The 15,159-nt window shown below is 40.2% G+C and overlaps 1 pseudogene; it reads left to right on the top strand.

Moving 5' to 3' along the window:
- LOC136147474 (eukaryotic translation initiation factor 4E-like) overlaps positions 1 to 11,242 on the top strand; it is a 28,811-nt pseudogene extending 17,569 nt beyond the window's left edge.
- The last annotated feature ends 3,917 nt before the right edge of the window (positions 11,243 to 15,159 follow it).

Here is a 15,159-nt window from a genome sequence, read left to right as displayed (position 1 = left end):
AAAAGACGCTTGCTCCTTGGAAGGAAAGCTATGACAAACCTAGACAGTGTATTAAAAAGCAGAGACATCACTTAGCCAACAAAGGTCTGTATAGTCAAAGCTATTGTTTTTCTGGTAGTCATGTACAGGTGTGAGAGTAGGACCATAAAGGAGGCTAAGCCCTGAAGAATTGATGCTTTCAAATCGTGGTGCTAGAGAAGACTCCTGAGAGTAGCTTGGACAGCAAGGAAATCAAACCAGTCAATGCTAAAGGAAATCAACCCTGACTTCATTGGAAGGACTGATGCTAAAGCTGAAGCTCCGATACTTTGGCCACCTGATGCAAAGAGACAACTCATTGGAATAGACCCTGATGCTGGGGAAGCTTGACAGCAGGAGGAGAAGGGGGCAAGAGAGGATGAGATGGTTGAAAGGCATCACTGACTCGATGACATGAGTTTGAGAAAGCTCTGGGAGATAGTGAAGGACAAGGAAGCCTGGCGTGCTGCAGTCAATGGTGTCACAAAGAGTCAGACACGACTGAGCAACAAAACAACAACAACATGACTCAAGGATACATTTCTATTGTATAATCTAAAAGTAAAGCAAATTTCTTTCCTAAACACCCTTGGCTGAGGGACTTTATTCTGGTATATGCTGTGCAAAAATGGATTAGACACAGTGTCCCTTTCAAGAGTTTATCCAGGGATAATTGGTGTACAATAAGCTTCACACATATAAAGTATATAAACTGTAAAATTTGTAAACCCTGAAAGTTCAGCACAACCAGGACAGTGAATGGAACCATCTCTTCCAGAAGTTTCTTCTGTCACCTCTGTAATCCTATCCCTGTTCCCTTCTTTCCTCTCCTCCAGTCCCAAGAAACCAGTGACCTGCTTTCTATATTTTCTAGAATTTTATATAAATGGAATTATGGCATGACATTTTTATATTCACTTCACTTCTTCCAGCATAATTATTTTGAGATGTTTTTCTACCATCAGCTTACAAATATCAACAATTCATTCCTGTTTATTGTTGAGTAGTAGACTACTGTGTGGATATGACTTTATTCATTCATTTCTTGACAGGCATTTGCAACATTTCTAGTTTTAGGCTCTCCCAAATGTACTGCTGTGAACATTTGCGTGTAAGTCTTTGCTTGGACAAAAGGGTTCTTCTCTCTTGGGTAAATACCTAAGGGCGGAATGGCTGGCTCATGTGGCACATGTTTAACTTTTTAGGAGATCACCAGATGACTTTACAAAATGCTATGACTTGTTATGTGTCCACCAGCAGTGCACGAGTGTTCTGGTTGCGCACACACGTACCAGTGCTTGTAGGGTCCTCTCTGTTCTCCTATGTGTGCAGTGGTGTCTCTGCACAGTGCTGGAACTTTGGTGTGAGCCATTCCCCGGAGCCTTTGGTGCAGACCCTGTGGAACCAGGATCACAGGTAAATGATGGACCTGCCTTTGCTAACAAGTGAGGGAACAGTGAAGATGGTGCTAAAAAGCGTCATGCCTTTCCTTCTGACACATAAAATAAATTCTAGGTGGATTACATCTGCATGTTAAAAATATCTCAGGATAAACAACAATGTCCTACCATATAACACAGGGAACTATATTCAGTATTCTGTAACAAACCATAATGGAAGAGAATATGAAAAAAAAAAAAATATATATATATATATATATATAACTAAGTCACTTTGCAATACAGCTGAAATAACACAGCATTGTAAATCAACTATACTTAAATAATTTTTTTTTTAATTTAAAAATTTCAGGTAAAAAGTACTGTTGTTTGTTCCATAGCAAAAATATGCAAATGTGTGAAGAGAAAATGTGTGATGCTGCAACTCATGTCCTTGTCCACCTGCTCCCAGGCTCCTTCCATCGCCCCTCTGGGCCCAAAGTCATGTCCTGGACTCCAGTCACTCGGGGCTACTGACCATCCTTGGGGAGACTGAGCCTTTGCACATGTCAGCATCTTTGCCATATGTCTCTGCCAAGAAGTGCTTCCCTGTATTATCCACCTCCAATAACTCCTCCTCACTCTGAAGGATCCACAGTGAATAGGTGCCTCATCCCTCTGAACCAGCTGTTGACTCCCAACCTGTGTGTTCTCACAGTACCTGTCACATTGCTTGAAATGAGCAGGATATAGGGGTTGGCCTCCATGCATCTGTGAGTCTCTGCTGGGTGTAGAATTTGCATTTTGTAGGACTGTGTTCTTGGTACCCAGTACAGAGCAGGAATCAACCAGAGTGTGCCTAATAAAAGGAGGAAGCATGTGCATGTGTTTAAAACATACAGGACGTTGCAGTGGGTGGCCATCCAACCCTGAGTGAGTTTAGCTCACTGTCACAGCCCTCACTATCACAAGCCTAGGCGCCCTGACTGGGCACTCCCAGCTCTACTTCCGCTCAGGAAATCCATGGGTTGCTATTGCGATCCGCAGGCCCTTCACTGATTCTTCAAGACTCGTGCCTCCCTGGAGTTGGCAGCTTTGCTGTCCAGCCCCAGTGTGCTTTGATATTACTGTATACTTTTAATTAAACATTACCTAATGCCATGACATAAGAGTGGAAAAAGAGAGTGGTAGTTTCTATGAAAAGCAATTCCAAAGTTTTGGAAAGACTCAGTAATTGTAAATCATGAAAATGAAAATAACGTCTCATTATGTGTCCATGGGAGAACTCTTTAAAGATGGGAGAGGGAGTAAAAATTCACAAGAATCTGCATTTAGATTCGTGTGCAAATGTCTTAGTTTCTCACATCACTTCAAATAAGGTGAAATTGGTCTGTATAGAAACATTGTCTCTGTACAGACAATGCATTATGGCTGTTTGTGCTTTGGACAGGAAATGTGGATTGGAAATGACCAAATCAGATGATCAGCATGTACATCTACATATATAAGTTTCAAGCTAAAATAAAATGTTATGTGCATATATATATTATTGTTGCTTGTTCGTTGCTAAGTTGTGTCCGACTCTTCACCACCCCATGAACTGCAGCACACCAGGCTTCCCTGTCCTTGACTATACATTAACACACACACACACACACATATATATGTAATGTGTATTTATGTGTGTATATATAGGGCTTCCCAGGTGGTGCTAGTGGTAAAGAACCTGCCTGCCAATGCAGGTGGAGAAGGAAATGGTAACCCACTCCAGTATTGCCTGGAGGATCCCATGGACAGAGGAGCCTGACAGGCCGTGGTCCATAGCGTCAAAGAGAGTCAGAGATGACTGAAGCAAATAAGCACACACGCCATTGCAGGAGACTTAAGAGATGTGTTTGATCCCAGGGTTGGGAAGATCTCCTGGAGGAGGAAATGGCAACCCACTCCAGTATTCTTGCCTGGAGAATCCCATGGGCGGAGAAGTCTGGTGGGTTACAGTGTAGTGCACAGAGTCGGACACGACCAAAGTGATTTAGCACACATGCATGCATATATATATACATGTAAGTGTTATATATATATATACATACATGCATACGCTTCTATATATACACATTTATATGCATACGTGTATATGTATATTTGTGTGGGCATGGTGTACAGGTGTTATATATATATACACATATATACACTTACATATATACACTTTTATATACATGCGTATATATGTATGTTTGTGTGGGCATGAGTGTACACACACACACACATAGTGATTTTCTACTTTAATATATGACTAAATGATTTTGGATCTTTATTTACAAGCTGCTTGTCTTATATGTGTTAGAGCTCCTACTAAACACATAAGTTACATAAATAAATAAACAATATATAAATACAGATTTTAAATATTTATGTGTATACATTAAACATTATACTTCTGTGCAAATATATTTTGTATCCCGAGTACTTTTTTGCATATAGATAAGTAGTATATAAATTGAACATTTGTTTCTGCTTTTAATTTTTATTTTGCTTTGGAGTGTTGTTGATTAACAATGTTGTTAGTCCCAGGTGTACAGCAAAATGATTTCAGTTACACATATACATGTATATATTCTTTTTCAATATTTTGTATTTTTGTGTTTGTAAACCCATGGCTGATTCATATCAATGTATGGCAAAAATCACTACAATATTGTAAAGTAATTAACCTCCAACTAAAATGAATAAATTAAAAAAGAAAAGAATTTCCTCATTTCTAGGACAGATGGCTGTAGCCGCTGGGTTCTCAGGAAGCCAGCTTTAAGGTACAATCGGATGGGGAAAACCTTTGGGAACATCGCCTGTGCAGGAGAGACAGGAAGAGGGACCAGGAGAGGAGGAGCTGGCATGAGAAGAGGCCAAGCAGCGCGGCGGCCCCGGTCCTCTGGGCTTGTAGAGGTCGTTGTCATCTAAACAGGAAGGAGGTGGCAGGGCCTAGACCTGCAGCAGGATTTGGGCTGTGCAGTGGGGTGAGGCCTTTGGGGAGTCACTGAGCTGGGAGGCTCTGCTGCCAAGGGGCTGAAAGCTGGAAGCCGACTGCCCTCCGCTCTCCTGAGGTCAGGCAGTGAGCCTCCATGCAGGGATTCCAGGCAGCGCAGCCCAGGATCCATGGCAGGAGTGGTTGACTTTGTTCTAGAAAAAGTCTCCTCCATCACATGGAAGGGATTCTAAAGTACTACCAGGGCGTGCCTGCATTCTGAGTCACTTCAGTCGTGTCCCACTCTTTGTGATCCTATGAACTGATCCTGCCAGGCTCCCCTGTCCATGGGGATTCTCCAGGCAAGAGCACTAGAGTGGGTTGCCATGCCCTCCTCCAGGGATCTTCCCAACCAGGGAGGGAACCCACATCGCCTGCAGCTCCTGCATTGCCGGTGAATTCTTTACCACTGAACCACCAGGAAAGCCCGCCTACCAGAGCACCTGGATGGAGAACTGGTCCTTTCCTTATTTTCATGTCATTTCTCTTTTCCTTCATCTCAAAATGTCACAGAGGGAAGATCTAGCCCCCAGTGGTGGCCATACTATAGGGAAGAGCTTCCTTCTCACAAAGGGGTGAAGAATATTTGGACTGAAACCTCACAGTCCCTGCACACACAGTGACACACACTCAGGCAATGCAAAGTGGCTCTGCCCTGCTAACAACACACAGATTCTTACACGGGGCTGGGAGGAGGGAAATTCTAGTCTCCTAGCTCTCCATCCTACTCAAGGATTCCATGAGTCCACAGTCTTAGAGAGGGGTGGCTGCTCTACTGTTGGCTGGGAGACAAAAACTATACAGCAGTGACAACAGGTCACAAGTGTTGAAAGCCTGGTAATAGGCCTGGGTGGGAATTCTGTCTGCATGGGATACGTTTCTTTCCCTCTCTGAGCCTTTTTACTGTTTCCCATATACAGTGAACAGTGAGATTATACATACTAAAGTGCAAGCTGACCAGTGAGAGCCAAGTTTAGAAAAGCAGTCACTACATTGTCAGCATCTATTTGTCTTCAAATATGCTCAAATACATAAATTTGTGTGTGCAGAAAACTAACGTGAATAGTGGTTATTACTGGGTGGGGAGATTACGGGTGAATTTTTTTCACATAAATTGTTTCCCATGAATTTTTTAAAGAGATATTACATTGGTATTCAGGAAGAAAAATAATTTTAAAAAATAATTAATTAAGGTTAAAAATCATACTGCTTTCTGTAGTGGGTGAAGTCAATAGAAAAGTCAGTTTTGTGGCCTGACTCCCCCACCTCAGGAAGGAGAAAGTATCATGAAGGCACTTTTATCAGGAGGTCTCAGAGAGGCTGGATTACTTGCCTTAGCTCTGGAACAGTGGCTAACATGCCGTAGGAGACAGGGCTAATGTTTTCAGGCGCCAAGTCATCAGGTGAACCCACACTTTTCTCCCAGATCATTTACAAGTTTCAGCACCAAATTACTTCTCCTTTAAGGACAAACAAATAAAATTTATTCAAGTAATGGTACCACTTACCCAGCACAGAGGAGGTCCACCTGCTACTGCCGTTGGAATGGTCCGGCCCCAGAAGAGCTCGCTGGTCATAATGTGACCTCAGCCATACTCTCGGAGGCTGCCTAGGAGAAGTGCTGGGTGTTCGATGGGGCTGCCAAGCTGTGTTGGGAACTCCCTGTGAATCCTGAGATAATGAGGACCATGAGGTTTCATACCTCGAAATTTGGACAAACTTGTCTTGAAGATCACCTCTGTGCTGAACCTATGCAACTTTGCAAAATGCATTCTGTAACTTGGATTGGAAGCTGCAGACCCACTCCGGGTGAGGTTGCCCTCAGGTCTCCGGTTGTCCCCACCTTCCTCCTTGTTGTTGCTATTCAGAAGCGGCTAAGTTGTGTCCGGCTCTGTGCCCCATGGACTGTAGCACACCAGGCTCCTCTGTCCTCCAAGTTCTTGCCTGGAGAATCTTCCTCCTTAGGCACTTCATAATCATGTCACCTCACCTTTTTTTAAAAATTTGAGGTCATTTTTCTCTCTTCCAATTTCCTCGCATCCCTGGGATAAAGCTCACTTGGTCATGGTGTTTGATTTTTTAATATGTTGTTGGATTATGTTTGCTAGAATTTTGTTGAGGATTTTTGCATGTATGTTCATCAGTGATATTGGCCTGTAGTTTTATTTTTTTGTGGTATCTTTGTCTGGTTTTGGTATTAGGGTCATGATGGCCTCATAGAATGAATTTGACAGTTTACCTTCTGCTACAATTTTCTCGAAGAGTTTGAGTAGGATAGGTGTTAGCTCTTTTCTAAATTTTTGGTAGAATTCACCTGTGAAGTCATCTGGTCCTGGGCTTTTGTTTGTTGGAAGATTTTTGATTACAGTTTTGACTCCCATGCTTGTGATAGGTCTGTTAAGATTTTCTATTTCTTCCTGGTTCAGTTTTGAAAGGTTATACTTTTCTAAGAATTTGTGCATTCCTTCCAAGGTGTCCTTGTTATTGGTATATAGTTGCTGATAGTAGTCTCTTATGACTATTTCTGTGTTGTCTGTTGTGATATCTCCATTTTAATTTCTAATTTTGTTGATTTGATTCTTCTCTCTTTTTCTTGATGAGTCTGGCTAATGGTTTGTCTATTTTATCTTCTCAAAGAACCAGCTTTTAGTTTTGCTGATTTTTGCTATAGTCTCCTTTGTTTCTTTTTCATTTATTTCTGCTTTAATTTTTATGATTTCTTTCCTTCTGCTAACCCTGGGGTTCTTCATTTCTTCTTTTTCTAGTTGCTCTAGGTGTAAAGTTAGGTTATTTATTTATTTTTTATCCTGTTTCTTGAGGTAAACTTGTATTGCTATGAACCTTCTCCTTAGCACTGCTTTTACTGAATCCCATAGGTTTTAGGTTGTTGTGTTTTCAGTTTCATTTTTTTCTATGCAAATTTTCATTTCCTTTCTGACTTCTTCTATGATTTGTTGGTTATTTAGAAGCGTGTTGTATAGCCTCCTTCTGTTTGTATTTTTAATAGTTTTTTTTTTTTTCCTGTAGTTGACATCTAATCTTATGGCACTGTGATCAGAAAAGATGCTTGAAATGATTTTAAATTTTTTGAATTTACCAAGGCTAGGTTTATGGCCCAGTATGTGACCTATCTTGGAGAATGTTCCATGTGCACTTGAGGAAAAGGTGAAGTTCATTGTTTTGAGATGAAATGTCCTTTAGATATCAATTAGGTCTAACTCATCCATTGTATCATTTGTGTTTCTTTGCTAGTTTATTGTTTGTGTTTAAGTTTGTGTTTCCTTGCTAGTTTATTGTTGGTTGATCTATCCATAGGTGTGAGTGGGGTATTAAAGTATCCCACTATTATTGTGTTACTGTTAATTTCCCCTTTCATACTTGTTAGCATTTGGCTTACATATTGAGGTGCTCCTATGTTGGTTGCATATATATTTATAATTGTTATATCTTCTTCTTAGATTGATCCTTTGATCATTATGTAGTGTGCCTGTTTGTCTCTTTTCATGGTCTTTATTTCAAAGTCTATTTTATCTGATATGAGTATTGCTACTCCTGCTTTCTTTTGGCCTCCATTTGCATGAAATATCTTTTTCCAACCCTTCACTTTCAGTCTGTATGTGTCCCTAGGTTTGAGGTGGGTTTCTTGTAGACAGCATATATAGAGGTCCTGTTTTTGTATCCGTCCAGCCAATGTTTGTCTTTTGGTTGGGCATTCAATTCATTTACATTTAAGGTAATTATTTATAAGTATGATCCCATTGTCATTTACTTTGTTGTTTTGGATTTGAGTTTATAAACCTTTTCTGTGTTTCCTATCTGGAGAAGATCCTTTAGCATTTGTTGAATAGCTGGTTTGATGGTGCTGAATTCTCTCAGCTTTTATTTGTCTCTAAAGCTTTTGATTTCTCCTTCATGTTTGAATGAAATTCTTGCTTGGTATCATAATCTGGGTTGTAGGTCTTTCTTTTTCATCACTTTAATTATGTCCTGCCATTCACTTCTGGCCTGAAGAGTTTCTATTGAAAGATCAGCTGTTTTCCTTATGGGAATCCCCTTGTGTGTTATTTGTTGCTTTTCCCTTGCGGTTGTTAACATTTGCTCTTTGTGTTTGATTTTCATTAGTTTGATTAATATGTGTCTTGGGGTGTTTCACCTTAGGTTTATCCTGTTTGGGACTGTCTGGGTTTCTTGGACTTGGGTGGCTGTTTCTTTCCCCATTTAGGGAAGTTTTCAACTATTATCTCCTCAAGTATTTTCTCATGCCCTTTTTGTCTTCTTCATCTGGGACACCTATGATTTGAATGTTGGGGCATTTAACATTGTCCCAGAAGTCTCTGAGGTTGTCCTCATTTCTTTTAAGTTTTTTTTTCTTTTCTTTTTTCCTCTCTGCTTCATTTGTTTCCATAATTCTATCTTCCACCTCACTTATCCTATCTTCTGCCTCAGTTATTCTACTGTTGGATCTCTACAGAGCACTTTTGATCTCATTTTTGCATTATTCATTATTGATTGACTTTTCTTTATTTCTTCTAGGTCCTTGTTAAATATTTCTTTCATCTTCTTAATACTTGTCTATATTTATCTGTAACTCTATTTTGTTTGCAAGATTTTGGATCATCTGTACTATCATTACTCTGAATTCTTTTTCAGGTAGACTCCCTATCTCCTTCTCTTTTGTTTGGTTTGGTGGGCATTTATCATGTTCTTTTACTTGCTAAATATTTCTCTGCCTTTTCATTTTTTTTTTTTTTTTTTTTTAGATTTCTGTGTTTGGGGTGCCCTTTCTATAGGTTGGAAGTTATTGGTTCCTCTTTACTGTGGAGCCTGCTCCCTATGGGTAGTGTTGAACAAGGTTTCCTGGTTAGGGGAGCTTGCATCTGTGTTCTGGTGAGTGGAGCTGGATCTCTTCTCTGAAGTGCAATGAAATGTCCAGTAGTGAGTTTGGGGTGTCTATAGATTTGTCATGGCTTTGGGTAGCCTGTCTTTTAATGCTCAGGGCTGTGTTCCTGCTTTGCTGGAGAATTTGTGTGTTATGTCTTGCTCTGGAACTTGATGGCTCTTGAGTGGAGCTTGGTTTCAGTGTGGTTATGGAAGATTTTGGGTGAGCTCTTGTCTATTAATGTTCCCTGAAATCAGTTCTCTGATGTTCTCAAGCTTTGGAATTAAGCCTTCTGCCTCTGGCTTTCAGTCTTATTCTTATAGTAGCCTCAAGACTTCTCCATCCATATAGCACAGATGATAAAACTTCTAGGTTAATGGTGAAACAATTCTCCACAGCGAGGGACACCCAGAGAGGCTCACAGAGTTACATAGAGAAGAGAAGAGGGTGGAGGGAGATAGAGGTGACCAGAAGGAGAAGAGGGGGAGTCAAAAAGGGAGAGATCAATCTAGCCAGTGATCAGTTTTCTAAGTGTTCTGCAAAGCCTGGAACATCCAGAGAAATTCACAGAGCTTAGTAGAGAAGAGAACGGGGGAGAGGAGCTAGAGATAACCTGGGGAAGAAAAGGGAGAGTCAATAGGGGAGAGAGCAATCAAGACAGTAATCACACCCCTAAGTGAAAATGTATACTGAAGATTAGATTCTTAAAGGTACAAAACTGATAACAAATACCAAAAAGCAAAGAATAAAAATCTAGAGTAGAGGTTAGACTTTCAAAAAAAAAAAAAGCATATTAAAAATACAAAACAAAACCAATCACAAAAATTATATATATATATATATATATATATATATATATATATACACATATGAAATTTGCATTAAAAATGGGGTCTTTTGGGGGGGAGGAGCAAGGGCTACAGACAGATGCTGCTGGTCTGGTTGCCGGCAAAACCTGCTGGATTTCACACGTGCCTGTCTTCCATTCATTCAGCCTTTCCATGCTGTGCGCACACCTCAGAGAATGCAAATGGGTCTAGATCCATCTGTTCTTCCAAGGCTTTATCGTCTGGAAGACTTCACAGACACAGTTTATTGGAAATAGAAACTTAACTTTTCAAGTTAATTTTCCATTCAATTTTCTCTTTATCTCTTCTACTGGCTTCCCTCCCAATTTAGGAAACCACCCCTACTCCGAATCCCACGCCTACAGAAGACGAGAAAACAGAATCTAATCAGGAGGTTGCTAACCCAGAACACTATATTAAACACCCTTTACAGAACAGATGGGCACTCTGGTTTTTAAAAACTGATAAAAGCAAAACTTGGCAAGCAAACCTTTGATTGATCTCTAAGTTTGATATTATTGAAGACTTTTGGGGTCTGTACAACCATATCCAGTTGTCTAGTAATTTAATGCCTGGCTGTGACTACTCACTTTTTAAGGATGGTATTGAGTCTATGTGGGAAGATGAGAAAAACAAATGAGAAGGACGACAGCTAATTACTCTGAAAAAACAGCAGAAATGATGAAGCGACCTCGATTGTTTTTGGCTAGAGACACTGCTATGCCTTATTGGAGAATCTTTTGATGACTACAGTGATGATGTATGTGGAGTTATTGTTAATGTTAGAGCTAAAGGTGATAAAAATTTTTAAAAAGTGATAAAATAGCAATTTGGGCTACTGAATGTGAAAACAGAGAAGCTGCTACACATATAGGGAAAGTGTACAAGTAAAGGTTAGGACTTCCTCCAAAGACAGTGATTGGTTATCAGTCCCATGCAGATACAGCTACTCAGAGTGGTTCTGCCACTAAAAATAGGTTTGTTGTTTAAGAAGACACCTTCTGAGTATTCTCATAGGAGGTTGCCTCAAGCAATCAAGATTTGGGAGCTGAACCAAAGCCTCTTCAAAAGCAGAGTGGACTGCATTTAAATATGATTTCCATCTAATGTGGCTAAGATACAAGAGAAGTCTCATTTGTCTAGAGTGTCCATTATCCCAATCAAAGAATTACAGTAAAGAATTATAGTAAGAATTAGATCCCCAGAATCCATAAATGTGTTCCTGGCCCACTTTGTAATAGCTTAATAGAATTAACCATTACAAACACATTTGACCCATCTACAATATTTAAAAAAAAAAAAAAAAAAAGAGCTTGCATTTCTATACCTGACAAGAGAACGATTCTACTTATGTCCCATTGTATGCAGGAGCATATTTTGCTGGTTTAAAAGAGTATGATGCATACAGTTTTCTGGCAATTTTCTTAGTTTCTTTTTACAGCATGATCTTTGCTGTACTCTTGCTGATGGCTGCTAGATTTTAATTTATTTGTTTTCCCATTTGATAAGATTAGTGATTCTTATTTCAGTTTTTCATTTGTTTTGCTTTAGTTTTTCTTTCTCATGTGACATTGGTGAAGGATCCAGGAATATGACACAAAGGTGGAATAAACATTAACTTTGTGCATTCTTTGGTAATTTTCTTTTGCAACTTAACTACAACATTTTGCTAAAAATTTATGCATTTCATTCAAATCAGTGATCTATGTTTTTGTGATTTCCTAAACTTAATTGTGGATTATAAAAAATGTAACATCATAATTCCTTCCTTATTAGAATTAGTATGTCTGTTTTTGTGTCTTTATGCTATATTTTAAAACTTTGTATTACTTAGGTTATTTTGTTTTGGTTAAAAAATTGGGTCAAGTAGAAAAGCAGTTCCATTCATATTAAGACAGTGTACAAAACTGTAAATAAAATGTGTACAGTGAATTTTCTTTTAGGCAACTAGAATTGTCCTTTTATTTCTACATCTCTGTAGCAGGAATTTGTATTTATTACTGCAAGGCAGTCTCTATTGTGTTTTCTCTGTAGTGTCTTCCACATGAGCAGCATAAGTTTGGAGCATAAGTTTGTTTATTTTGTTTACTTTAATTTTTAATAAATTGAATAGGTAGCATCATAAAAAAGGGTCTTTTTTTTTTTTTTTTGGCCTGTAATAGGTTATAAATAGAAAATTAAAGGAGTAATAAAGAACTTAAATTTAAAAAAAAAATTAAAAAGTGATAATAGTAAAAATATATCTAGGAATTTCTCTGGAGCTGTTTTGGGCAGTGCGGGGTCAGTTCAGTTTCAGATATTTCCTTGTTCCAGCTTGTACTTGTTCTCAAGCATAGGCTCCTTCCAATGCTTAGTCAATGTTAACGACAAGGTTTTAATCTGTCACACCCGTCACTTCCAAAGCAGTTTCCTTGTCTTTGTTTATTTTGGCTTCCTCTGTTTGCAAGTCTCTTCAGTGTCTCATTTGCACCCTGACACAAGCGGACGAAGGTGGTCACTTATTTAGGCTCACTTGTTCAGTTGTCCTGGTGGGACGGAGGAACTCTGTAAGCAAACATCACTGGTGTGTGTGGGGAGTGCTCACAGTGCATGACCACCCTGGGTCTGCCCTGCTCACAGCGCGTGTGCTTTCCCGGTCTACACTGCTCAGGCTCCAGCTTGCTCTGCAGGGGAAGTGTCCAAAGTAGGCCCTGGGTTTCATGCACTTCGCAGGTCTAAGCCATTCAAGTTCAGGTTCGTGGGTACTCCACAAGGGCGCAGACTCAGCTGGGCATGCGTTTTGTGCCCTTCCCAGGTCCGAGCAGCTCAGGCGACCAGCTGCCTGGTGAGCGCACTGTCCCAGGTGGTCCGTGCATCTTAGTCACCTCCCCAGTCCCAGCCTCTTTGTTTCCAGGGTGCGCCGGGTGAGCACTGTCTCAGATGTGCCATGTGTCTCCTTTGGGTAGCTGGTCTCAGGCTGCGACCCTACTGGCAGATGTCAACCGTCCAGGATCCCAGGAAGACGTGGTTAGCAACTGGGAACCTGTTCACAGTTTAGTGGAGGATGCCAGTCTCTGCGGCTGAGATTGCAGCAGCCCCTTGCCTTCTGGGTGTCGCTCTCCTGCCTCTCAGCCTCCAGCAGAGGTGGGGGGTGTGGGGAGAGTAGGGGGCAGGGGCCTGTATGCAGCTGGCTAGCTCCCCTTTGGTATTGGAGCAATCCTTTGTTCTGTGAGCAGGCCAGTGTGCACATTAGAGCCTTTCACAAGAAAGCTCTCTTTCTTTTCTCTCTGGCGATCCCACAGTTTGGGTTGCTGTCTCACGTTAGCTCCCTCAGATTGTCCTCAAGGCACTCAGCCCAGTCCCTACTCTAAGCACTGATTATGCAGCCCATGCCTCTCTGTCCAGCCCCCACTCCCTGGTGGCATACACGAGCATCTGGGCTACTTCTCCACTGGCACTTGCAGTTAGGCGTGTATTCTGTGGATTTTTTTTTTTTTTCTTCTCCTCAGTTGCCCTCTGAAACTCCCCACAGACCCACCTGTGAGAGAGTTTCCTGCTGTTTGGAAACTTCTCCTTCATGACTCCCTCCACAGGACGGGTCTCTGTCCCTAACTCTTCTGTCTCTCTTTTTGTCTTTTATATTTTGTCCTACCTCCTTTTGAAGAGATTGGGCTGCCTTTCTGGGTGCCCGGTGTCCTCCGCCAGCATTCAGAAGTTGTTTTGTGTAAGTTGCTCAGCATTCAAATGATCTTTTGATGAATTCATTGGGGAGAAAGTGGTCTCCCCATCCTATTCCTCCACCATCTTGGGACCACCCCCTTCTGAAATGTTTTTTATAGCTCAATTTTAAAAAATGTAGATTCAACCAAGATTGACATGTTGCATTTGGTGACTGCATCTTCTCAGTCCTTCTTGATCATGATATTTGGAAGAGACTAGGACAATTGCCTCATGAAATGTCCAAGCTCTGGATTTGATGGTGATGTCATTTGTGGCATCATTTGACACTCTCCTATAAACTAGAAGTCAAAACAAAAGCTGCACTTGGATTTAGTGTAGACATTTTCATCAAGAATACTTTAGCTTGACTAAAATATTTCCCATTTTCAAACTATGCCAAAATGGGTTTGATAGCCCCAAGAATACAATGAGGACATGTTGTAGTCATGTTGAAGATCTTCCTGACTCCTCTGTCTGTGTCTGGGTGTCAGAACTATGGTAAGTTACTTCACTGAAAAATCCATGAGCATCACCTCTGTTCTAGGTGGTGGAACAGTGCAGATATGGATTCCAAGAGGTTTTTGAATCAAAATAACCCCGAAGCTTCAGTTTAGCACTTTAGCTTCTTGAGTTTTCTTTAGCAATGACATTCAGATTGTCATGTAACTATCACCAACATCCATCTGTCTTCCAACTCCTCAGCTTCCCAAACTAAAACTCTGCACCTATTAATGTACAACTCCGTATTTTCTTCTCACTCCCCAGTCTGTGGCAACCATTCTTCTTTCTATTTCTATGGATTTCTTTTCTCTAGGTACTTCGTATAAATGGAATCATACAATATTTGTCCTTTTGTGGACTGACTAATTTTCAGTTAGTATAAAGTTCTCAGAGCTAATCCATGCTGTAGCATGTGCCATTCTATTTTAAGACTGAATACTATTCCACTGTATGTATAGACCACATTTTGTTTATCCATTTATCTTTCAATGAACTTTTGAATTATTTTCTTTTGGTTATTGTGAGTAATGCTACTATGAACATAAACGTGCAAATGTCTATTTGAGTTCCTGCTTTTAATGCCTTGCATTATATACCCAGAAGTGGAATTGATGGATTTTATGGTAATTTTTTTTAAACTTATTGAGAATAATCATAACCTTTAAGTATGGCAAATACAAGTATGGTGAAATTTCTATACATGATATTAAAGAAATCACAAGGACAATTTACACATTTCAGTTAAGGTCACATTTTCCTGAGGTAAATAGAATAGATGAAGCAGCTTCTTGATCTCAGTTTCTGAGACCAGCATCT

The sequence above is a fragment of the Muntiacus reevesi genome, chromosome 15, assembly GCF_963930625.1.
Source record: "Muntiacus reevesi chromosome 15, mMunRee1.1, whole genome shotgun sequence".
NCBI lineage: Eukaryota > Metazoa > Chordata > Mammalia > Artiodactyla > Cervidae > Muntiacus > Muntiacus reevesi.
This window is presented reverse-complemented; position numbering and strand designations above follow the sequence as displayed.